The sequence below is a fragment of the Ovis aries genome, chromosome 1 (assembly GCF_016772045.2).
Source record: "Ovis aries strain OAR_USU_Benz2616 breed Rambouillet chromosome 1, ARS-UI_Ramb_v3.0, whole genome shotgun sequence".
Classification (NCBI taxonomy): domain Eukaryota; kingdom Metazoa; phylum Chordata; class Mammalia; order Artiodactyla; family Bovidae; genus Ovis; species Ovis aries.
In genome coordinates this window covers 178,712,908-178,738,979 of record NC_056054.1, presented here as the reverse complement: position 1 = coordinate 178,738,979, position 26,072 = coordinate 178,712,908, and the positions used below count along the sequence as shown (strand labels likewise).

Sequence of the window (26,072 nt, the reverse complement as noted above, 5' to 3'; positions counted from 1 at the left end):
CTGAACTGATCACTCCATGTAGTCAGGATTTTTTCCCTCATGATGAGAACTTCTATTCTCCCAGCAACTTTCAAATATGCAATACAGTATTGTTATGGACAATCATCATGGAGCCCTGGATGAGAAATGCATTACCCAGGAGCCATTTCACAGATGGGTGCATGACCAGCCCTTAGGAGCATTCCTCCCAGCCATGCAGAAATCTGCTCCCAGCACTCCCTTGCTCCCATCCCACTCTTGGAGTGTCCTCCCACTTTAGAGCATGCTGTCCAGACCATGCAAGCCTGGGGAGGCATTCTGGCTTTGCGACTCACCAGCTGTGTGACCTTGGACAAGTAACTGAAGACAACCGAGTCTCATTTCCCTTCTAATTCTTGGCGGAACTGTGTGGCACTGAACAACTGCTTGATTTTATTGTCATTTTCAATTACTCCTTTCCCCTTATCTTCATTGTTTGCTAATGAAAATGATCCTCCTTCCCATTTCTTTCATTCAGCCACACTGCTTGGCAGCAGAGAGCCTTCCCCTAGTCAGATGAACGAGTCAAGAAATCAACCATCTGCCCAGCACTGGACTAGTGCCTGGTGACTATCATTCGACTATTGCCTCCCTGATCCAACACACACATACACACACACAGAAACTCACAAGCCCTGAGCCCCTTTCAGAGCTGCTGAGTCAGAATCTTGTAGCGATGAGGCCTGGAGCCTATATTTTTAAAACTTCCATCCCTGTTTAAGAATGTTGCACCTATTCACTCCCATACCCAATGAGAATCCACAACAATATTCTTTGAAAATGGACAAATTGTTTTCTATCAGATTAGCTTCACAAGCTCCAGTCACCTCAGTGATAGTCATAGGACAAATTGATAGGGGTCTAGCTAACTGGGGATTACCATTTCACAGAAGTCCGCCATCAAAAACAACGTTGTTTGTTGTCTGTCGTTTTCTTTACACTAAACCAGTCTAGAGTTTAGGCTTGGGTTTGCTCCCAGCTTTTTTTGCTTGTTTTGGTTAAATGTAACCATGGATCCATCATGGAGCTCTGCTTTGCTTGTCATCGTATGACTCATGTCTTCCTAAGGAGTCAAGGACCAAGGACTCCATGGAAGGAGGAGACGAAGGGTGCCTGAGAGAGGAAAGAAAGATTAGAGGCTGAGTGTGGGGATGCCAGGAGACGATGAGCAGTGCTGTGGCAGGAATAACTGTGGGCTGAATGTCCCACATGTTAGTTCTGGCCGGGGGACAAGAAAAGCAGCAAATCTGCAGCTAAGGGAATAGTTTTTCAGATATTTCTAGTATCTTGCTCTGTGTCCTACACTTTTAGGGGTGTGTGTGCGCGTGTGTGTGTGTGAAATGGGAGGTGGGGGTGGCCGTACACTCAGAGTTGAAAATAAAAAAAAGCTCTCTATTGACTCCTGAATGGCTGAGATAAAGAGAACCACATGGGACTCATTGTCAGAAATGAGAGCTCAGAAGCTGGCCTCCTTTTTCCCATTATTGTGCTCTTTTCCTTCTTCTCCCTACCCCTCCCACCTCAAAATGTTCCCCCCCAGCCCCCACTCAACTCCCACCCACCCCAACAACCCAAAGACCCTCTTTTCAAGCTCCCACTGCAGAGGCCCCCTCAACGGAGCCCAAGACCTCCATTCAGAGTCACTGGTTTGGGTAAAATCCCTTATTCACCCCTTGGCCAACCCCCTGCCCCATCAGCTGAGTCTCAGTTCAGACCTCACAAAACAAAACAAAACCAGCCCGTAGAATTGATGGTTGCTGCTGGAGGACCCTCCTCCACTCCTTCCCCGGGGCTCCTGCCCGGGCAGCTTCTATTCTCCACAGTTCCCTCCCTCCCTGCCCCCAGCTCCTGCTGGATTTTTGTAGTTAACAAGTGCACACTGTTATTATTGTGCCCCCTATCATATTTATTCCTTTTCAGAGCTGATCTGCACTTTTGTCAGAGGCAACTGAGGCATCTTTTGACATTTTAGCCTTTCTGTCTGCTGGGGAGTGATGACAGTGGTGGCAGCGGGGGCAATCCAGTCTTCTAAGAGGAGCAAGCAAGGCAGAAATGAGGAAGAAGAGAACAAAACCCCCAAACAAGGGCGACTGGAGAGGAAAGAGAAAAACATTGTAACTTGTTAGTGACCCAATGCAAAAGAGGTAAGGGGAGGAGGACGCTAATGAGCTGGCTGACACTCGTATTTAAAAGTGCTTTATTTCCCAGCAAGGCTGCGAGATGGCTAACTCAAAACACTCAGCTAAACTTTCATTTTTATAAGTTCCCTAAAACTTAGGGAAATGAGAGAGAAACAGAGAGAGAAAGAGTAAAATCCAGAGAGATTCAGAAATAAGTATCAACAAATAAAGAAAGGGGAAAAGAGAGAAAAGAAATAAAATTTTTGGTGTTTTTAATCTAACACGCAGCTGAAAGTATCTAACAGATCTAGCAAAAGTCTCTTGTGCCTTTTTAAAATGTAAAGCGTAGGAAATGTCACCAGAATCCCCCAACTGCAGTGATTAGTAAACTTCCCAGATTCCTTCGTATCCTTTTCCATTGACAACATTGTGGTCACGGGAGAGGAGTCATGTCTGAAAGCACTGCTCCAATTAATGACACAGAGAGTGCTGAAATATCAATGGAGAGGAACTTGAAGAAAACACAGCTAATTAATTTTCACTTGACCTCCCAGAGAGTGGTGTTTTTATTCTACTTGTACATATGAGGAGAGGAAGTTGAACAGCACTGTGATTTGCACAAAGCCCAAGGTAAAGCCAGGGATCAAGAACATCTGACTGCTGGGACCACAGCCAGCAGCTCGCAAAACTCACTATCGTATTTCTAGGAAAGAATGCATTTATACTCATGAGGAAATCCAAACGACAATACCCCAGTGTGCTCATTTAGGAGAAGAGTGTGTCCAGAGAACAGTAAAGGAAGAGATTAGCCTGTGGAATTAGTCATCTCCAACTTGGTTTTCTTTCCTTATAAGACAAAAAAAGGAATCTCATGAAAATGCTACATGGAGGGAGATGCCCCAAGTCTTCTGTAATAATGTTCTTTCATTTTTCTAAATAATAAACTGTATTCTTAAAAACCCTATCCCACCAAATTGCTCAGAGCATTTTGTAAACATTAATCAAACCTCAGGACAGTAGTAGGGGGCCTCTATTATTACCCTCAGCTTTCAAATGGAGAAATTGGTTTGGAGAAATTAAATTACTAGTACAAGTTTACTCAGAAACTTCTAGTTACTCAGAAATTTCAGGGTAGACTAAGGTCTAAAATTCATCATTCCTAAGCTGAAATCTACCCATCTTTCTATAAGACCAATGTCATCCAACATGTCCTTCAACAAAATTTCCATTTGTTTAATTCTTATCTTCATGCTCAGGTTTTCCCCTTGTCTCCTTGTGCAAACTTAAAAAGCTGCCCATTACACCTTTTATAATCTTTCCTGTGGTATGAAATCTAATGTTCTCACATGTCTTACTTCCAAATAAACCCTGCAATCTTAACTTTCTTCTCTCATGATTCAACTTCTGCTCATACTAGGCTTGACACACATGTATTCAAAGGCAAAAGCAGGATACCCCATCCCAATTTCCCTTTCTTGGGAGAATAGTTATCCCAACTAATATTGCTGTTGCTATTGCTAAGCCACTTCAGTCATGTCCGATTCCGTGCAACCCCATAGATGGCAGCCTGCCAGGCTCCCCGGTCCCTGGGATTCTCCAGGCAAGAATACTAGAGTGGGTTGCCATTTCCTTCTCCAATGCATGAAAGTGAAAAGTGAAAGTGAAGTTGCTCAGTCGTGTCTGACTCTTAGCGACCCCATGGACTGCAGCCTACCAGGCTCCTCCGTCCATGGGATTTTCCAGGCAAGAGCACTGGAGTGTATACGTTTCAATGTCATTCTCCCACATCATCCCACCCTCTCCCTCTCCCTCAGAGTCCAAAAGTCCGTTCTATACATCTGTGTCTCTTTTGTTTTTTTTTTTAGTTTTTTATTTTTTAAATTTTAAAATCTTTAATTCTTACATGCATTCCCAAACATGTACTCCCGTGGTGGATTCATGTCAATGTATGGTGAAACCAATACAGTATTGTAAAGTAAAATAAAGTAAAAATAAAAATTAAAAGAATAATAATAAAAATTAAAAAAAAAAAAAAAAGAGTACTGGAGTGGGTTGCCATTGCCTTCTCCACAACTAATATTAGCAGAAAGGAAATACTGCTACATATATTTGGATAATACTTCATAGTTTATAAAAAAGCTTCCTACAGGCTATCAGTTGAATTTCACTATAGTCCTAACTAAGAGTTCTGGAGATAAAGAAACTGAGTCAGGCTTAAAGAGGTCACGTGTCCAAAGTCACACAGTTAGGAAACTGTGTGTGTGTTTGCAGAGGTGGTAGGGAGTGACAAGAACCCAAGACTTCTAGGACTCAGGCACAGAATGTCTCATTATGGTGTTGTAGCCACGCGTTCCGGGAAACAAACTCACTCAGAAGGACAATGCAGATAGTGGAGTGCGGTTTATTACACCGGCGGGCCCAAGGCAGAGTCTCCTCTTAGCCAAGGACCCCGACCAGCATTTGTGAAAATCTTTTATACCCCATGTGTATGTGTCTGAACCCACCACCCCAAATTCCTTGAGACTTACATAAACCAAGGAAAATACAATCCCAATAACCCCATCATTCATGTGCTATGTGCTCATGTGCTCAAACAGTCAAACAATTAGCCAATAATCAATAAACCTGATGTTACACTCCGATTGATACGGAAAATTTTATGGCCTGTCTGGAGGAAGGGGTGATTAGTGTATGTTTTCTTTTAGGCGATGAGTAACCTAGATACGATCTTCAAGGTTCCCCTGTCTGGAGGGGGTCTTATATTTCTGTTGTTGTTTTCATAGGCACTAAACACAGAGTTCAGAGTCCATTGGAAAGGTGGCCGAGCATGATCAGCATGAACAGGCCTAAGATGGAGTCCAGGCCCTATGAATTCCTTCTTCACTGGTGCTAGAAAATGAATGTTCTGTTTATAGAAGAAATTAACATTAGCAATATAGTCTTTGAAAATAATTCACCCTCAAAGAAAATTTGTAGGTTTTATAAAAGTACTTCTCAGGTCTTACCTGGGAACCTAGAACTACTACCAGAAAATCAGAAAGATTGCAACAAATGCAAGGCAAACTATAATCACTTTGGATGCAGAGACTTTAGATTTGAATAATATTGAAATGTCCTGCTGCATTATAGGCAAAATTTATTCTACAGGTAACCTGTACAAACTTTGAGGTAAGAACTATAACCTATTTTTAAAAAGAATGTGTGAGTTCTCTAGATGTTGGGTGAAGTGTTCTAAAACAATTCATTTAAAGTGGTCAATAGTATTGTCCAAATAAACTATGTCTTCACTAATTTTTTGTCTTGTTCTAGAAACTGCTGAGAAAGGAAATAGAAATTCGTTCTAATGAATTAAAATATCCAACTATGACTGTGGCTTTGTCTATTTGTGCTTTTCATTTCATCCATTTTTGCTTTGTATATTTTCACTTCTTATTTTATGCCTTCCTGTATGATAAACTCCTTTTATTATTATGAAATGTCTCTCTTTATCTCTGGAACTATTTTGTCTTGAAGTCTATTTTATTTGATATCAATAGCCATTCCATCCCTCTTAGGCTTACTCCTTGTGTGGTTCATTTTTTCCACCCAGTTAGTTTCAACCTATATCATCCACTCAGAATCAATACAACTAAATTCATGTCTATGTAATAGCTTTTTGTGAATTTCATTAATTTAAATAAGATATTGCAAGTAGGATCATCTTTGGATGAATCAATAAGAGGAAATTTCTGAATCTAAAAACTTAAAATCAGGTGTAAATGGCCAGTTAATGGAAGTGGCCATCTCCCTAGGCACACGTTGGAAACTAATTTCTGAACTGTCCATTTCTTTTCCTATCTTTTTGCATTAAGACTCCCTCCAAGTCTTCTCACACTTTTGATTGCCATCTCTCTTTCTCTCTAGATATTAAACACTAGAGTCCATGATCTTGTCACCTTTGTACAGGATCATTAAAGTTTTCTTCGCCTGGACATCCTTGCCTCTCATCTCTCCATCCAAAAGAGGCTACCAGGCAATTTCATCGAGACCTTTCTCCTGGGACTCTGTCCTCAGTTTTGCTTTGCTCCTTTTGTTTCTTTTTTAACATCTCAATTTGGTGATATTGCTAATATACTTCTTGAAATGGCTCACATTTTTCATGCTCCTTTTTCTCCCTTCACATCCTTCTATAAACCTCACTTCTTTTTCTTGGTCTCCCAATTTTTTCCTCCATTACAGCCACATCAACTCAACTAGATGTCTGTTTATTCAGTGTTTTGTTTATGTCTAAAGCAGACAGTCAACGCCTTGAGGCTGGGGTTTCATTCTCACAGTTCTGTGCTTTGCAAAATGCCATCTGCACTTACCACACTCTATAAATAATAAATAATCAGGCAAAAGAATCAGTAAACTGGTGCCAGATTACTGATTAGCATAAGCACTCAACACATCGAAAGAGTTGCTGCTGCTGCTGACACAAAAACTTTTTCTCCAAGAAAAACAGAACAATGAAAAAGAATCTTGGAAAAGACATTTGATCACAATTCCATTTGGACGGGGTAGAAGACAAACTGATTGTGGAGGAAAAGGCTCCCAGGACTCCTTCCCACCCTCTGTCTCGTAGAGAAACTTCCATGTGGACTGAGAGCTCTTTCCAGATCTTATTACTCCTCTGTACCCAGCGCCTGGCACAGTGCCTGACATGAGGTAGCCACAGAATAGACAGAATAGACATAGCCTTCAATTGTTGACCTGAATGTAAAGAATTAGGAGGACGTTCAGTTCATTTCCGTGCCTACATATAGAATTATTCTTTGAGACAGAGTCTTACCATCGACTAATTTGTGGACATATCCAATTGCTACAGGAACTAGACTACTACATTAAACCATATTTAATGTCGTAATTTCATGTTCAGACATACAGAAGTACGTGCAACAGGCTCTGGTTAAGAAAGTATATATATATATTAATATATAGCAAATGAAAATAAATACATCTATAATTTCAAAATAGTTCAATGAAAATATTCAATACTTAAAGGGATATATCCTCAGTGGCATTGAAAACTCAGATTATAGAAGATTTGAACTGAGGGCCCTAGTGTGGGGGGCTGAAATTTCAGTTTATTTTCATTATATATCCTAGCTATATACTTAGGTATATATCTTTCTATCTTAATTTAGAAATACATGTACTATACCTTCTCATATGAGGTATGGAGTTGGGGTTCTCCAGCTACAAATGTGTAGTGTTCAGGTGCTCTGGGCACTGATCTCTACCACACTCACATCCAACAAGATCAAGAATGAACACATACCCATTCACTCAGCACACATTTCCTGAGCTCCTATAAACCAGTTGCTTCATGAGAGAGATGCAGTGCCAGCCCTTTAGCAGGACTACAGCAGGACCCTCAAGTCCTGCATAAGGTGGAAGGTTCTTATCTTGCAGCTTTACTTAGGGATGGAAGGTGAAGTTGAGGCTGATAAAGACATGACATTGATGGTCTAGATATCTTGCCTGTACCTTCTCAGTTCCAAATATATAAGACATCCGTCTCATCTGGGACAGACTGCCACCAACTACGCTAACAGAAAAAGACCTTGAGGGCAGAGACAAGGCAGAAGCAAAAGAGTGCACAGAGGAAATAGAGAGATGTGGGGAGAGGAGGCAGAGACAAAGTGAAGTACTCTCACAAAGGTAGGGGGTGGCGCAGCATGGATCTTGTGAATGCTGTGGCGCCCAGTGTTTGTAGAGACCTGTGTTCCCTTTCTTGGCCTAGGTGGGGTCTTGCATAATCAGGCAATAATTTGCTAGCCTGGAATGATTTGGATGGAAAACTAATGACTAATTAGGACAGTTTGAAATCCCTGGAGAGCTGGGGTATAGGCCTCTTCTTAGGAAGGGACATCTAGGAAGATAATTTACAATATACATTTTTGACTGTGTAAAGAGGATTTGCTCAAGAGGGCTCAGAGCCTCTTCATTTAAGGGGCTCTGGATTTGTGAACTGGCTCAAGTCTAAAAACTGAAAGAGAGGCTGCAAGACTCTATTGTGGTGATTCAAGCCAGAGTTCTGTTGAACAAACCTAGAGTTTTTCTGCTTTTACAAATCAAATAGTCTTTAGTAGACTGTCCATCTTTACGGTATTTAGTTCTAGGGACACCACGATCGACTAACCAATGCCTTTGACCTCTGAGGCTCAAATGCTTCTATTTATTGTTTCGGTTCTGTTGCCCATTATAGTAACTATATCCACCTGTCTTTGGTGATTGCCACTTAGCTCCTGACATTCCTAGATCCTATCACCCCACTGAATTCAGGCAGAACAGTTAGACAGCAATATAGAGCAGATAAAGGATGCTAGTGTCCCCTTAATGAATATATTTCTTGCAATCTTGGTAAAAGCAGTGTCCTCTGGACTCTCTTGGGGGACATATTTGGAAGGCACAGGCCTTACAGAATAAATCCATTCTAGAATTCAGATCTCATTAAACCTTTGGATACCTTTCTCTTTGGCAGCTTAACTTGATTTCAGACTCCCTGGCATCCTTAGAAATTACTGGGAACTCCAAAGAGTTTTTGTTTATTTGGGTTTTATCAACTGTCCTATATCATATTAGAAATTAAAACTGAGTTTAAAAATATTCTTTTGATGCTACACCAAAACTTGATAAATGTTCATTAGAGTATGAAACAAATTTCATCAATGAAACATTTTTTACTTGGCTAAAATCCACTGGTCTATCTTGAACTTTCAATGGATCTTTTACGCTATTGTAACGTCATTTGCAAAATATTGGTTCACTGAATTTGAAGGCTTCTAAATGTTGACACATTTTACTCTACACTATTAAAAACTACATTTGTTAATATCAGAAACTGAAAAACTGTTGAGCATAGGGTGGCAGATACAAATTTCCATAACTCTAACTTTCAATGGAATTTTCAAATTTTTACTGTTAACAAATTCTGCCACCTGTTTTCACTGAACTGACATGAAAATGTTAAGAAAATGTTGATAATTTGTCTGTCAGTCATGCTATCAAGTAAAGTATGGTATCCTATGAGAAAAAAACTGGCTAGTTCAACTTATAACTCAGTCATACAAGGGCTCTTTCTCAGGCAACTGTAATGCTTTATATGTACTTCTCACTTCATTAAACAGAATATTAAAAAGATGTGCATTTGAGGGTTGAAATTTAATATTTTTACTACTTCATCAAGGATATTCTTTTTTTTTTTTCCATCAAGGATATTCTTAAGTGCAACTGATATTTTCCTTTTAATTGTGAGTGTGTGGCAGTGAAGACTATGTAATGACTAGTATAGCTGAGTGATCCTGCCTGGTTCTTGCTTACATACTAGCATCTTTACCCTAATGCTTTTTCACCATTAGTGGAACTATCAACATATTAAAAAATGACAAATAACATCATGGTATTATTACAAAAATAGTTCTGATCTTATGGACCTTGTGACAGGGTGATGGGGACTTCCAAGGTTCAGTGGACTGTATTTTAAAAACCGCTGCTCTACAGTGTATCAAAGAAGTTCTGGCATTTTATTGGGGATAGGCCAAGTTTGCCTCCAGAATTAATCAACAGAGCTCCTCCCAGATGCTCTTGGCTGCTTGAACTAGTACTTTGAATCCAGAATCTCTACTGACACTCATCACAATGAGTTAGGTTGTGTCCAACATTCTAATCCTTCCAGTCTGATCCATCACCCCTAGGATTCAGTCCCATACATTTCCTCAGGGTTTTGTCAGTAAAAATGGGCAAAATTGTTCAACTCTTTTTGTGTATGTTGCATCCTCTCATGTCATCAACTCTGTGTACTACCCATGGGCTTGCTGGGATTTGAGTCTGGTTCTAAGTCTAGAAGTAGTGAGAATACATGAGCATAGGTCTGAAAGGTCAGTAGTCTTCTTCAAGGCAACTGCCTCAGGATTTTCCATTTCAGGTCCTTCAGGTGAGGGGAGACTAATCTCCTTAGAAATGAGAGGAAGAAATGCTCCTTCCTGCAAAAAAGACTCAGTAGAATTTAGCAGTTTAAGGTCAGGATTTGCCCATCTGTCCACATTAAAATGTGAGTTGGCAATTTAAAGCCCCAAACTCACCCTTTTCTCTGTTTCAAGTTCTCTGCCATGCGAAGAAGCATCTAACTAGCTTCATTATACTTCTTATTTTTACTAAAATGTTCTATGACACAGCTTCTTTGTCACAAAGAAGACGACTTCTACGGACAATTGACTATCCGCTCCTTCAGGTGGTAAGTGATAACATAAGTGCTACCTTAGCATGTCATGGGCTACCAGCATTTCCTTTACTACTGGAAATAGAATAATCCATGTCTTTCGATCTAACCAGATCAAGGAAACAATTCCCCAAACCCCAAAGCCAATTCAGAGAACACATCCTTAAAGCTATGTTTCTCTGAAACCACTTCCAGTATTAATAATTTCCATGTTAGTCGGGGTTTGTTCTGAGCAGTAGAGCCATGAGTGACAGAGAGTAAAGGACTTATGACAGGGATAAGGCCTTGCACAGTCATGGGGGCTGGTCCCTTTAAGGCTACACTTCTGTATCTGACATTAGGTCTGGGGTTACTAAGGGCAACAGTCAGGAAAAAAAATTAGACATATACTGGGGAGAGTTGATGGTGGTGCCAGCAATAAAGAATCCATGTGCCAATGCAAGAGATGCAAGAGACATGGGTTTGATCCCTGGGTTGGGAAGATCCACCTGGAAAATTCCATGGACAGAGGAGCCTGGTGGGCTACAATCCATAGTGTTGCAAACAGTCAGACATGACTGAGTGACTGAACACACACAAATGCTTACTATTATAGGCCCTCTGCTCTTCTGGGCCCCACAGTGATGTCCTTTGTCCAGCTGGTCACTACTAGGCTTTCAGGCATTCATGATGATGAGTAGCATAATGCTTACTTAGGTCCCTTTGGGCCCCTCTGGGGATTGTAACCATCGCTGGCAGTCTTGCCTCATCTGTGATTTCTCTTAGTTTCTGTGATTTTTCTTAGTTGAGCTAAGACCTATATTTGGCCTTGGTCCGGGTGGTCCTCTGTGCTATCATTCCTCCCCAAGTTGGCATATCCTCTTTGCCAAGTTTTCCAAACAGATTCTTAGCTACATTTGAGTTCTACATGCCATGGGTAATAGAAGGTGGCTTCAGTTCAGTTCAGTTGCTCAGTCGTGTCCAACTCTTTGCAACCCCATGAATCGCAGCACGCCAGGCCTCCCTGTCCATCACCAACTCCCAGAGTTCACTCAGATTCACGTTCATTGAGTCAGTGATGCCATCCAGCCATCTCATCCTCTGTCGTCCCCTTCTCCTCCTGCCCCCAATCCCTCCCAGCATCAGAGTCTTTTCCAATGAGTCAACTCTTCGCATGAGGTGGCCAAAGTACTGGAGTTTCAGCTTTAGCATCATTCCTTCCAAAGAAATCCCAGGGCTGATCTTCTTCAGAATGGACTGGTTGGATCTCCTTGCAGTCCAAGGGACTCTCAAGAGTCTTCTCCAACACCACAGTTCAAAAGCATCAATTCTTCAGCGCTCAGCTTTCTTCACAGTCCAACTCTCACATCCAGACATGACTACTGGAAAAACGAACCAGAGATCAAATTGCCAACATCCGCTGGATCATGGAAAAGCAAGAGAATTCCAGAAAAACATCTGTTTCTGCTTTATTGACTATGCCAAAGCCTTTGACTGTGTGGATCACAATAAACTGTGGAAAATTCTGAAAGAGATGGGAATCCCAGACCACCTGACCTGCCTCTTGTGAAATCTGTATGCAGGTCAGGAAGCAACAGTTAGAACTGGACATGGAACAACACACTGGTTCCAAATAGGAAAAGGAGTACGTCAACGCTGTATATTGTCACCCTGCTTATTTAACTTATATGCAGAGTACATCATGAGAAATGCTGGACTGGAAGAAACACAAGCTGGAATCAAGATTGCCAGGAGAAATATCAATAACCTCAGATATGCAGATGACACCACGCTTATGGCAGAAAGTGAAGAGGAACCAAAAAGCCTCTTGATGAAAGTGAAAGAGGAGAGTGAAAAAGTTGGCTTAAATCTCAACATTCAGAAAACTAAGATCATGGCATCCGGCCCCATCACTTCATGTGAAATAGATGAGGAAACAGTGGAAAACGGTGTCAGACTTTATTTTTTTGGGCTCCAAAATCACTGCAGATGGTGACTGCAGCCACGAAATTAAAAGATGCTTACTCCTTGGAAGAAAAGTTATGACCAACCTAGACAGTATATTCAAAAGCAGAGACATTACTTTGCCAACTAAGGTCCGTCTAGTCAAGGCTATGGTTTTTCTAGTAGTCAGAAGGTGGCTTAGGAAAGCTAAATTTATATGCTTTCTTTGCTCAACTAAGCTTACCTGGTGGCTCAGAAGGTAAAGACTCTGCCTGCAATTCAGGAGACCTAGTTTTGATCCCTGGGTTGGGAAGATTCCCTGGTGGAAGGGAATGGCTACCCATTCCAGTATTCTTACTTGGATAATTCCATAGACAGAGCCTGGAGGGTTACAGTCCATGGGGTTGCAGAGTCAGACACAACTGAGCAACTAACACTTTCACTTTTTCATTTTCTGCTCAACTACACTATATCCCTTGGTTTGCATTAAAGTAACACATCCCATACTGATCAAGAGTAGCATTAGAAGTCATCTTCTTCCAGAGCCCCAAGTGAGGAGCCAGAATAAAGATTTCTCTCCTTAGAATTCACTAAACTTATTGGTGTTTCTGAAGTACCCCTGCCATTTCAGCTCATGGTCTGTGTACATATGTGCTTAAAAGAGTGAGTGAAGAGTGACAGAGAAAATGAGTTCTCTGGAGCCAGGAGTATACTGGGTCTGTGAGGAAAAAAGGGGCCCTGGTTTATAGTGTTTGCTGCTATGGTGTAAATACTCCCATCATGACTGATCTCAGGCTATCAGTGGGTTAACAACCTGCTTAGAAAACATCTGAATTTAAAAAGTGACCTTGCTAGCCAATATAAACTGAGACCAGCATCCAGCTACCGGCTACCTGGAGTCTTGCTTTATCTACCTTTGTTTTCTTCTTGTTCATCTATTTGTTTCTTCTTACAATTTCTCAGCTGTGAAGAGTGGGTTTTCTTTTCTTTTCAGTATATTACATTCTCCTTCTATTATGGAAGGGTAAGCCTCTTAGCTAGGAGAACTGTACAATTTATCATCCAAACAAGGACTTTTCTCACAAAGAAAAAGTCACTCATTAATTTTTCATCAGGATAACAAGAATAAAGCAGGACTAGTCGCAGAAAACTCTTGATCTAGTCTTCGTACTAGAAAATTGTGTTATCTATAAAATATGGGAGATACACTGCTGTTGCTGCTGCTGCTAAGTCACTTCAGTCGTGTTTGACTCTGTGCGACCCCATAGACGGCAGCCCACCAGGCTCCCCAATCCCTGGGATTCTCCAGGCAAGAACACTGGAGTGGGTTGCCATTTCCTTCTCCAATGCATAAAAGTGAAAAGTGAAAGTGAAGTCACTCAGTCGTGTCTGACTCTTCACGACCCCATGGACTGCAGCCTACCGGGCTCCTCCGTCCATGGCATTTTCCAGGCAAGAGTACTGGAGTAGGTTGCCATTGCCTTCTCTGGGGAGATACACTATCATTTTACCTTTTAATACTCCCAGAGAAATTTAGGAAATCTTCCTCATCCAAACCTGGTTTTTAAGCCTGCTGTGTTGTTAAATAGGCTTCCATCATGGAGGTCTACAAGGAAGCAGCCACCTGTTTAATATTTTCATATCTTTTTCTGTCAATAAATATAAATCCCCTTATAGGCCACTGAAAGGACAGTCCTGTCTTTCAGTCAGACTGGGAAACCAATTCAGGTTCTGCCACTAGACAGTTTGTGATCTTGAGTAAGTCTCTTAATTTCTTGGGAGTCTTAGTTTCACAATGCATGATTTTATGAATAGGTAGAACTGGAGTTTAAGGGTGTTACCAGACCTCCCTGGTTCATCTGAGACTATCCTGATTTTAAAGCTAAAATTCTGCATCGTAGGAACCCTCTCAGTCCTGAGCAAGTTGGAATGGTTGGTTACCATACAACTCAGCAGAACTGTTATGAAGCTCACATGTCATGTAACAGTGCATCTCGTTTACATGGGTTGCTGTCCTCGCAGTGGTGTGAATGAGTGGTCAGTTTCGCTTTGCTCCATGCCTCTGCAATTCTGCTTTATGATCAACTATCCATGGACGATGAGTTAGTCTTTTAAGTCATCTCAGCAATATGATTATTAGGCACAAAGTAAAAATTTTGAAGACTGATCTGATCTAATTCATCTTCCCCTAGACAAGCTCCCTAAATGACCTTTTGAAGAAAACCTCTGTAAATCATCATGCTATGGAACGTCCTTGTGAAAGGCGGACTGATTCTCCTATTACTTCTGTTGGAATGATCAATGTAGTCAGAGAGACAGAGGATCAATCAAGCTATGCATTCCATCCACCACTCTGGGGACCAGCATAGAATTGTTCTCTCACAAAGGCTGTATTTATACTAGCTTAATAAGAACTTCTCTTCTTAAAATACAATGTGAGTTTAATGTTGATGACAAGTGTTGGGCAGCAAGTACAGAACCACATTTCCTCTGTCTTGAGAAGTTTCAGCTGGGGTATCTACAACACCAGTTTTTCTCCCCAGTTCTGAGAGGTGCAATCCTAACAGGTAGTAAATAGGTTTAGAGGGGCCTGTTTGGTCTCAGGGACTCATTCCAGCTGATGTCTCTACCTCAGCTGCCCAGTTATACTGGGCAGAATAAATGACACTTGCAGAGGCAATGCTCAGGATGACATCAACCTTTTTCCACCTGGAAAGAACTGAAATCACCAGCTCATTTTTGGTAGTTTCCTAAGGATGGGATTTAAGAAATTGTAATTTGGAACTCAATTTAGCAAAAAAGATGTCTTTTCCCCAATTACACCAGATGGTACATACACAGTACCTTCATTACCAGCTCTTTTTCTAAGTTGGCAGGCCGATGTGGTTGGAATCAATAAACCTAACTCTTCTTGAAACATTACATAGTCAATGTGCTGTCTGGGAGAGAACGATTAATGAGTCTCGGTTCTTCCTTTAATTCCACTCAGCTTCTCCTTAAGTTACACTGGAGGGGACAGTAGGAAAAGCAAGGATTTAGGAAACATCACAGAACCTAGCACATAGTAGGGGTAGTGGACAAGACGCGGTTCCAGCCCTGGCTGTGTTATTCTCTGTGCAACCTTCGTGTTGTTTTACATTTTTGGCTCTATTTCCATGACTGTAACTGAGGGGTTGGGGAAACAGTGGAAACAGTGTCAGACTTTATTTTGGGGGGCTCCAAAATCACTGCAGATGGTGATTGCAGCCATGAAATTAAAAGACGCTTACTCCTTGGAAGGAACGTTATGACCAACCTACACAGCATATTCAAAAGCAGAGACATTACTTTGCCAACAAAGGTCCACCTAGTCAAGGCTATGGTTTTTCCTGTGGTCATGTATGGATGTGAGAGTTGGACTGTGAAGAAGGCTGAGTGCCGAAGAATTAATGCTTTTGAACTGTGGTGTTGAAGATTCTTGAGAGTCCTTTGGACTGCAAGGAGATCCAACCAGTCCATTCTAAAGGAGATCGGTACTGGATGTTCTTTGGAAGGAATGATGCAAAAGCTGAAACTCCAGTACAGTTTTGGCCACCTCATGCAAAGAGTTGACTCATTGGAAAAGACTCTGATGCTGGGAGGGATTGAGGGCAGGAGGAGAAGGGGACGGCAGAGGATGAGATGGCTGGATGGCATCACTGACTCGATGGACGTGAGTCTGAGTGAACTCCGGGAGTTGTTAATAGACAGGGAGGCCTGGCGTGCTGCAATCCATGGGGTTGCAAAGAGTCGGACACGACTGAGCGACTGAACTGAACTGACTGAACTGAGGGGTTAGGTTGAGTAATCTTCAAGGTCCTCTCCATCTCGAGAAATCAACGGATTGTATGCTTTAGCACATTTTCTACTATCTCCTTTACTTTGTTTGTGTTCCTCTCTGCCTTTTCCTAAAAACTGAGCAGGTTGATGGGACAGCTCTGGTTAAGGATGAGCTGGGGATAGTGACTAAGACTAGCTACGAAAAAACACAGATGTTTATTTCCTCCCCTTTACTCAAGTCCTACTTTCAACAGAAACCTCCCCAAGACACCAGATGGCTTTGCCTTCTTCTGGAAGCTGGCTCTATGGGAACCAACTCATCCTTTCTCATGTCAATTCTCATATTCCTTCTAACTCTAAGTTGATCATCTCCAACTTGGGGAGTGTCTCTGTATGGGTACTGGCATTGCTGTGCTGACAAACTGGCTCTTTCAAAATAAAGTCCTAATCTGTACCATTTGTCTATTTTCATGGTATAAATATTACTTTTGTGGCCAATTTCAAGTTAAAAATGATGTAACAACCTGCTTGAGAATTTCCTGAATATTTAACAACCTGTTCTCATGAGGCAACATGAGCTTATTCCAACGCACCACTGGCCCAACAGAGATTATAAGCAAGAGCCTTTTATTTCTTTTATCAGTCCATGTCAATACATTGCAGTGTACGGAGCAGGAACACAAGCGAGCCCTTGATTGACCAACCCTCATCATGACTTGATAATCTTCTATCTCCAAATTCACATGTAGAAACCTAATCCCCAATATAGATAGTATTTGGAGGTGGAATCTTTGAGAGGTAAGGAGGTCATAAGGGTGGAGTCCTCATGACTGGGCCTAGTGCTCTTACAGAAGAGACCCCAGAAAGCTCTCTCATCCCTTTCTGCCATGTAAAGACACAGTGAGAAGATAACCAGCCATCTATGAACCAGGAAGGGGCCTGTTCAAGCCTGCTGTGCTTGATTGTGCTACTTTGAATTTTAATACACACATACATACCCATGAAAATATAATCAACTTTAACATTCCATGTTAGCATTCTAGAAAGCAGAAGGTACTCCTAAAGCTAAACTTTAAGCAGCATGAATTCCATCTCGCATGGGAGTTTTCCTGTGGTCCATGTCAATCTGTGATTTACTCAAGGATTCCTCCTCAAAATACAACTCATGGTGATCTCTGGGCATTGACCATCAGGTCAGAGGAAGGTTTTAGAGACTGATCTATTATTAGCAAGTCAGATATGAAATTCATAAAGCTTTAATAAATAAAGAACTTCCTCTGTTGGGCTCTTTCTCTTTTCAGTTCTCTTGTTTACCTTTCCCCTTAACTTTGTTGTGTAAGCTTTCTTTGCAGGGCCATGTCAGTGGTGGCTCTGGGACAAAATGTTCCTTTTCTAGGCAGAGATGTTTCATCTGACGCCAGATGTGACTTTCCTTTCAACCATAATGTAAGCATGAAAGTATGAAAATTAACAGCACAAATAAAGTTTTATAGCTTTCTCTAGCAGCATCAAAAGCCAGGAAGGGCAATATCAGAATGTATTCATTCATTCTCCTTTCCTATTAACTTGATTTCAATTTCTCTTCCAGAATAAACATTTGACACATTTCTTCATTAGTGTGGAGCTGGAGAAAGTGCAATAACTTTGGCTCAGATGGGTTAATATTGCTTTACCCTGACAGTTCTGGCTTGTGGAGTTTGGTGTTGGGTTTACGATTCCTACTAGGCTAAATTACAAAGATTAAATAAAGAAGGCGATGAGGTTGCTGAGTGGTGGTTCAGAGTTGGATCAGCTGAGAGCAGACGTTACAGGTCAAGGCTGGGGTGTGCTGGCAGAGATGTGTTTGAGACAAAATCGTGCATCCACTGGCTATACTCACAGTGGCTTCCACCACCGCACCCACCAGAGACCCAGTGGCTCCTGGGAGAACTGCTGGAACAGACAGAAGGGCTGGAGAAACCTAGACTCTGCTCATGGGGAATGCACACAAGTTAGCTTCCTGACAGGGTGAAGAGAGCCTTAAACTGGTGGCTGCCACCTTGCTGAAACCCCCAGTCCAAATAGGGTGAACACCCTGGCCCTGCTCACTCCATAGCACAGCCTGGTGGGAGATTAGGACCGACTGGGCCATGGGAAAAGACCTGGACTAGCTACACCAAGACAGCTAGCCTGGGGGTGCGGGGTGTGATCCAGGTAATATGGTGGCAGCCACTGCCAGCACATGCTCGAGCGGTGCCACAGAGACTTTGTATTTCTTCTCCCAGCCAAGGGAGGGGGCTCCAGCCCCATGCACTCTACACCACAGTTTAGCACTCCATCTAGGGCAGAGATGTCCTGGGAGAAGACTGCTACAGAGGCAGCCCAGATCTCAGGTGGCAGTACAGCCATCTCAATTCCTGTTCTGACTCCCCAGTTCCAGTCCAGTGAATTCTCGAGCCCTACCCACTCCTCACCACAGACTTGAACTAGATCTAGGACAAGCACAACAAGGAAAGGGTCGCGACCTTGGGTTACACCTGAGCAGAACTGCAGACGCCTACACAGGTGATGCATAATTCCTCTGTGACCACATTGGCCTCACTTCCTTGAGAAACCTTCCCCACCAAGGGGATGCATCCAAGGGGGTCAGAGGCTGATAGAGCTCGACCCTCAAGGTTTCTACTTCAACAACTGGGGAGCATACATCCCGCAGCAGGGCAGCAACTGCCAAGGCGCAGAGAGAGAGAGAGAGAGGAAGTCCTGCCTCACGACCCACACAGGCTTCAGGTCCCCCAGCACCAAACAATCCCCTGTCAAGGGGGATAATGATAATGGCCAGCATTAAGTGATAATGGGCAGCACACCCCGAGGAAATAACACATGACTGGTGTCTGTGTCAAAATCAGGCTTCACACCAAAGACACTGGATACACACAGTCTACACAGTTCAGTTCAATTCAGTTCAGTTGCTCAGTCGTGTCCAACTCTTTGCGACCCCATGAATCGCAGCACGCCAGGCCTCCATGTCCATCACCAACTCCTGCAGTTCACTCAGACTCACGTCCATCAAGTCAGTGATCTCATCCTCTGTCGTCCCCTTCTCCTCCTGCCCCCAATCCCACCCAGCATCAGAGTCTTTTCCAATGAGTCAACTCTTCACATGACATGGCCAAAGTACTGGAGTTTCAGCTTTAGCATCATTCCCTCCAAAGAAATCCCAGGGTTGATCTCCTTCAGAATGGACTGGTTGGATCTCCTTGCAGTCCAAAGGACTCTCAGGAGTCTTCTCCAACACCACAGTTCAAAAGCATCAATTCTTCGGCACTCAGACTTCTTCACAGTCCAACTCTCACACTGATACATGACCATAGGAAAAACCATAGCCTTGACTAGACGGACCTTAGTTGGCAAAGTAATGTCTTTGCTTTGAATATGCTATCTAGGTTGGTCCTAACTTTTCTTCCAAGGAGTAAGCGTCTTTTAATTTCATGGCTGCAATAACCGTCATTAGTGATTTTGGAGCCCCCCAAAATAAAGTCTGACACTGTTTTCACTGTTTCCCCATCTATTTCCCATGAAGTGATGGGACCGGATGCCATGATCTTCGTTTTCTGAATGTTGAGATTTAAGCCAACTTTTTCACTCTCCTCTTTCACTTTCATCAAGAGGCTTTTTAGTTCCTCTTCACTTTCTGCCATAAGGGTGGTGTCATCTGCATATCTGAGGTTATTGATATTTCTCCAGGCAATCTTTATTCCAGCTTGTGTTTCTTCCAGTCCAGTGTTTCTCATGATGTACTCTGCATAGAAGTTAAATAAGCAGGGTGACAATATACAGCCTGACATACTCCTTTTCCTATTTGGAACCAGTCTGTTGTTCCATGTCCAGTTCTAACTGTTGCTTCTCGACCTGCATACAGATTTCTCAAGAGGCAGGTCAGGTGGTCTGGGATTCCCATCACTTTCAGAATTTTCCACAGTTTATTGTGATCCACACAGTCAAAGGCTTTGGCATAGTCAATAAAGCAGAAATAGATGTTTTTCTGGAACTCTCTTTCTTTTCCATGATCCAGTGGATGTTGGCAATTTGATCTCTGGTTCCTCTGCCTTTTCTGAAACCAGCTTGAACATCAGGAAGTTCACGGTTCATGTACTGCTGAAGCCTGGCTTGGAGAATTTTGAGCATTACTTTACAAGCATGTGAGATGACTCTCCCCTATAAAAGCACTCCTAAACCACAGTGAATAGTTGTTTCTCCCAAGTTCATAGAGATATAAATAGAGAAATTTAAATAAAATTAAAAGGCAGAGGAACTAGTGCTAATTAAAAGAGCAGGAGAAATCCCCTGAAAGGACAAATAATGAAACAGAGCTCACCTGTCTACCAAATCCTGAGTTTATAAAGGTGGTAATAAAAATATCAACTGAATTGAGAAAAATTATCAATATAAATGCAGATAACTGTAACAAGGAACTAGAAACTATAAAGATGAACCAGTCAAAAATTTGTAGTTCAATTTCTAAGGCAGAAAGCAATAAACAGCCAACTAAATGACAGGGAAAAAAAAAAAAGTGATGTGGAAGACAGAAAATGGAGATCTCCGGTCAGAGCAGTAGACAGAAAGACAACTGAAAAGAAAAATGAAAGAAACATATGAGATCTACAGGATAATATACAATGCGACAACCTATGCATAATAATGCCAGAAGGAGGAGAGAGAGAGATAGCTAAAATGTATTTGAAGAAATTATGGCTGAAAACACCCCAAACCTGAAGAAGAAAAGAAGGAAACAGAATCCAGACACAGGAAGTGCAGAAGGTTCAAAACCAGATAAACTAAAACAGGCCCACACCAAGACATCAGTTCAGTTCAGTTCAGTTGCTCAGTCGTGTCCGACTCTTTGCGACCCCATGAATTGCAGCACGCCAGGCCTCCCTGTCCATTACCAACTCCTGGAGTTCACTCAGACTCACGTCCATTGAGTCAGTGATGCCATCCAGCCATCTCATCCTCGGTCATCCCCTCTCCTCCTTCCCCCAATCCCTCCCACCATCACAGTCTTTTCCAATGAGTCAACTCTTTGCATGAGGTGGCCAAAGTACTGGAGCTTCAGCTTTAGCATCATTCCTTCCAAAGAACACCCAGGACCAATCTCCTTTAGAATGGACTGGTTGGATCTCCTGCAGTCCAAAGGACTCTCAAAAGTCTTCTCCAACACCATAGTTTAAAAGCATCAATTCTTCAGCGCTCAGCTTTCTTCACAGTCCAACTCTCACATCCATACATGACCACAGGAAAAACCATAGCCTTGACTAGATGGACCTTTGTTGGCAAAGTAATGTCTCTGCTTTTGAATATGCTATCTAGGTTGGTCATAACATTCCTTCCAAGGAGTAAGCATCTTTTAATTTCACGGCTGCAATCACCATCTGCAGCGATTTTGGAGCCCAGAAAAATGACACTGTTTCCCCATCTATTTCCCACGAAGTGATGGGACCAGATGCCATGATCTTCGTTTTCTGAATGTTGAGATTTAAGCCAACTTTTTCACTCTCCACTTTCACTTTCATCAAGAGGCTTTTTAGTTCCTCTTCACTTTCTGTCATAAGGGTGGTGTCATCTGCATATCTGAGGTTATTGATATTTCTCCAGGCAATCTTTATTCCAGCTTGTGCTTCTTCCAGCCCAGTGTTTCTCATGATGTACTCTGCATAGAAGTTAAATAAGCAGGGTGACAATACACAGCCTTGACGTACTCCTTTTCCTATTTGGAACCAGTCTGTTGTTCCATGTCCAGTTCTAACTGTTGCTTCCTGACCTGCATACAGGTTTCCCAAGAGGCAGGTCAGGTGGTCTGGGATTCCCATCTCTTTCAGAATTTTCCACAGTTTATTGTGGTCCACACAGTCAAAGGCTTTGGCATAGTCAATAAAGCAGAAATAGATGTTTTTCTGGAACTCTCTTTCTTTTTCCATGATCCAGTGGATGTTGGCAATTTGATCTCTGGTTCCTCTGCCTCTTCTGAAACCAGCTTGAACATCTGGAAGTTCATGGTTCACGTATTGCTGAAGCCTGGCTTGGAGAATTTTGAGCATTACTTTACTAGCATGTGAGATGAGTGCAATTGTGCAGTAGTTTGAGCATTCTTTGGCATTGCCTTTCTTTGGGATTGAAATGAAAACTGACCTTTTCCAGTCCTGTGGCCACTGCTGAGTTTTCCAAATTTGCTGGCATATTGAGTGCAGCACTTTCACTGCATCATCTTCCAGGATTTGAAATAGCTCCACTGGAATTCCATCACCTCCACTAGCTTTGTTCATAGTGATGCTTTCTAAGGCCCACTTGACTTCACATCCCAGGATGTCTGGCTCTAGGTGAATGATCGCACCATCGTGGTTATCTGGGTCATGAAGATCTTTTTTGTACAGTTCTTCTGTGTATTCTTGCCACCTCTTCTTAATATCTTCTGCTTCTGTTAAGTCCATACCATTTCTGTCCTTTATTGAGCCCATCTTTGCATGAAATGTTCCCTTGGTATCTCTAATTTTCTTGAAGAGATCTCTAGCCTTTCCCATTCTGTTGTTTTCCTCTATTTCTTTGCATTGATCACTGAGGAAGGCTTTCTTATCTCTCCTTGCTATTCTTTGGAACTCTGCATTCAGATGCTTATATCTGTCCTTATCTCCTTTGCTTTTCATTCTCTTCTTTTCACAGCTATTTGGAAGGCCTCCCCAGACAGCCATTTTGCTTTTTTGCATTTCTTTTCCATGGGGATGGTCTTGATCCCTGTCTCCTGTACAATGTCACGAACTTCCATCCATAGTTCATCAGGCACTCTATCTATCAGATCTAGGCCCTTAAATCTATTTCTCACTTCCACTGTATAATCATAAGGGATTTTGATTTAGGTCATACCTGAATGGTCTAGTGGTTTTCCCTACTTTCTTCAATTTAAGTCTGAATTTGGCAATATGGAGTTCATGATGTGAGCCACAGTCAGCTCCCAGTGTTTTTGCTGACTCTATAGAGCTTCTCCATCTTTGGCTGCAAAGAATATAATCAATCTGATTTCGATGTTGATCATCTGGTGACGTCCCTGTGTAGAGTCTTCTCTTGTGTTGTTGGAAGAGGGTGTTTGCTATGACCAGTGTGTTCTCTTGGCAAAACTCTATTAGTCTTTGCCCTGCTTCATTCCTTATTCCAAGGCCAAATTCGCCTGTTACTCCAGGTGTTTCTTGACTTCCTACTTTTGCATTCTAGTCCCCTATAATGAAAAGGACACCAAGACATACTATAATTAAAATGATAAAAGTTAAAGATAAGGGAAGGATTCTCAAGGTAGCAAGAGAAAAACAGTTATTTACAAGGGAATCCCCACAAGGCTATCAGCCAATTTAACTTTGCATACCAGAAGGGAGTGGCATGATATATATTCAAAGTCCTGAAAAGGAAAAACCTGCAACCTAGGATACTCTACTCAGCAAGATTATCATTTATAATAAAAGGAGCAATTTAATAAAAAATTTATCAGGTAAGCAAAAACTAAAATGATCTTTTCAACACTCTCTGCTATATTTCTACAGGAGTGGCTCACTGACACTCAGCTGCGGCACTCATTGTCCTTTCCTCCAAATCTTTATATTGTGGTGAGTAATGCTGTCATTATCCCAGCATGCGGAAGTAGGACCTAAATATTATTTATTCCCACTAACCTCTCTCCCTTGTCTCATTTCCAGTTAGGTACCAAATCCTGTACACCATTATTTTGAAACCATTCATGACATCTTTGTTATTATGAAAGTAATAATAACTTTATTTTATATAACTTTACCTTACCCTTGTACTACTGTGGTTGCCTGATAATGCACTCCCATTCTTTCCTGACCCAGGCGAATTCATCTTTCTAAAGCTTCCCCACGATGAGTCACAATCTCCTTCCTTTCTTTAAACACTTAAATTTGTCTCAGGATATGAACCAAGTATTTTTTAAACACAAAATCTACCTTTAAAGAAATATTAAAAGGTCTTCTCTAAACAGAAAAGAAGCACAAATATACAATAAAGGTAAAATCAAAATAGGAAAGGCAACCATATAGTAAAGATAGAAGGTCTCTTAAATAAGCAAGTATATAGATGAAAAATGATTTTAAAATGGTAAAACTGATTATAACTACAATTAACAGTAAAATGATAATCATAAAGCTTTAAAATAGGACATCATAATCATAAAATACGAGAGAAGGAATTATAAACTGTAGATATTTTACAATGTGTTTGAACTTAAATGACTATCAGTTTAAAGCAAGTAGATATGGTTATGGATCAACATCTACAAACTCCATGGCAACCACAAATCAAAAACATACCACAGATTCACAAAAACCAAAAACAAAGGACCCAGCATACTATAAAAGAAAATCATCAAACCACAAAAGGAAAAACAAAGAGAATAAGAAAAGAACACATAAAAACTACAAAAATAACTGGAAAACAAGGATTAAAATGGCAATAAATACATACCTATCAATAATTACTCTAATTGTCAACCAATAAACGCTCTGATCAAAAGAAAAAGAGTGACTAATTACATAAAAAAACAAGAACCTGCAATTTGTTGCCTCCAAGAAAGTCACTTCAAGGTGAAAGACACATACAGATTGAAAGTTAGGAGATAAAAAACAATACTTCATGCAAATGGAAATGACAAGAAGGCAGGAATAGCAATACTTGTATTAGACAAAACAAACTTTAAAGCAAAGGCCATAAAAAAAGACAAAGAAGAGCATTATATAATGATAAAAGGATCAATACAAGAAGAGGATATTATACTTATTAACATATATACACACAATATAGGAAAACAAAATATCATAAGACTATACTATGAGCAGTTATATATCAATGATTTGGACAATCAAAACAAAATGGGCAAATATCTAGAAACAGACAGTCTGCAAAGACTAAGTCAAGTGAAACAGACAATTTGAACAGACTTAACAGTAGAAGTGGAATGGAATCAGAAATAATAATTATAATAAAACCTCAGCAAACAAAAGCCCAGGATCAGATGGCTTTACTGGGGAATCCTACCAAGCACACAAAAACTTATATTTACCATTTTCAAACTACTCCAAAAAATGAAGAGGCGAGAACACTCCCAGATTCATTCTATGTGGCAACCATGGGCTTCCCTTGTGGCTCAGCTTGAAAGAATCCACCAGCAATGCAGGAGACCTGGGTTTGATCCCTGGGTTGGGAAAATCCCCTGGAGAAGGGAAAGGCTACCCACTTCAGTATTCTTGCCTGGAGAATTCCATGGATTGTATAGTCCATGGGGTTGCAAAGAGTCAGACACGATTGAGCGACTTTCACAATTCACAATCATCCTGATACCAAAATCAGACACAGACATTATAAAAAGAGGAAAAAAGAAAATTACAGGCCAATATCTTTGATGAATATAGATTCAAAATCCTTAACAAAATAATAGCAATTCAAACCCAATAACACATAAAAAGAATCATACCCTACGATCAAGCTGGATTTATCCTGGGTCACAAAGTTGGTTCAACAGATGCAAATCAATCAATGTGATACACCACAGTAACACAAGGAAAGATAAAAACAAGACTTAACCTTAATAGCTGTGGAAAAAGCTTCTGCAAACCTTAATATCCATTCATAATAAAAAATTCTCATCAAAGTGTGTACAGAGGGAACATATCTCAACAAAATAAAGGCAATTTATGACAAACCCACACACAACAAAACGGTGAAATGCTGAAAGTCTTCCTGTAACAGGAGGGAAAGGGGCAGGGCACAACTTTCCAAAGACAACATAAACTGATTAAAATCCAATGGGACCAAGATGGCAGACGAGACTAGACCTTGATCCTGAATCAGCAAGTGAAATGACACACCTAGCGGTGCGCGACAGTTCCGAGGCACTGTTAAAGACCAAGGAGCGGGCGGTGCCCAAATCCAGGAAATCT

The 26,072-nt window shown here is 41.4% G+C and overlaps 1 protein-coding gene across 2 annotated transcripts in view; it reads right to left on the bottom strand.

Annotated features, from left to right (window-relative positions):
- BOC (BOC cell adhesion associated, oncogene regulated) overlaps positions 1-26,072 on the bottom strand; it is a 273,171-nt gene that overhangs the window by 216,034 nt on the left and 31,065 nt on the right. The window lies entirely within an intron of this gene.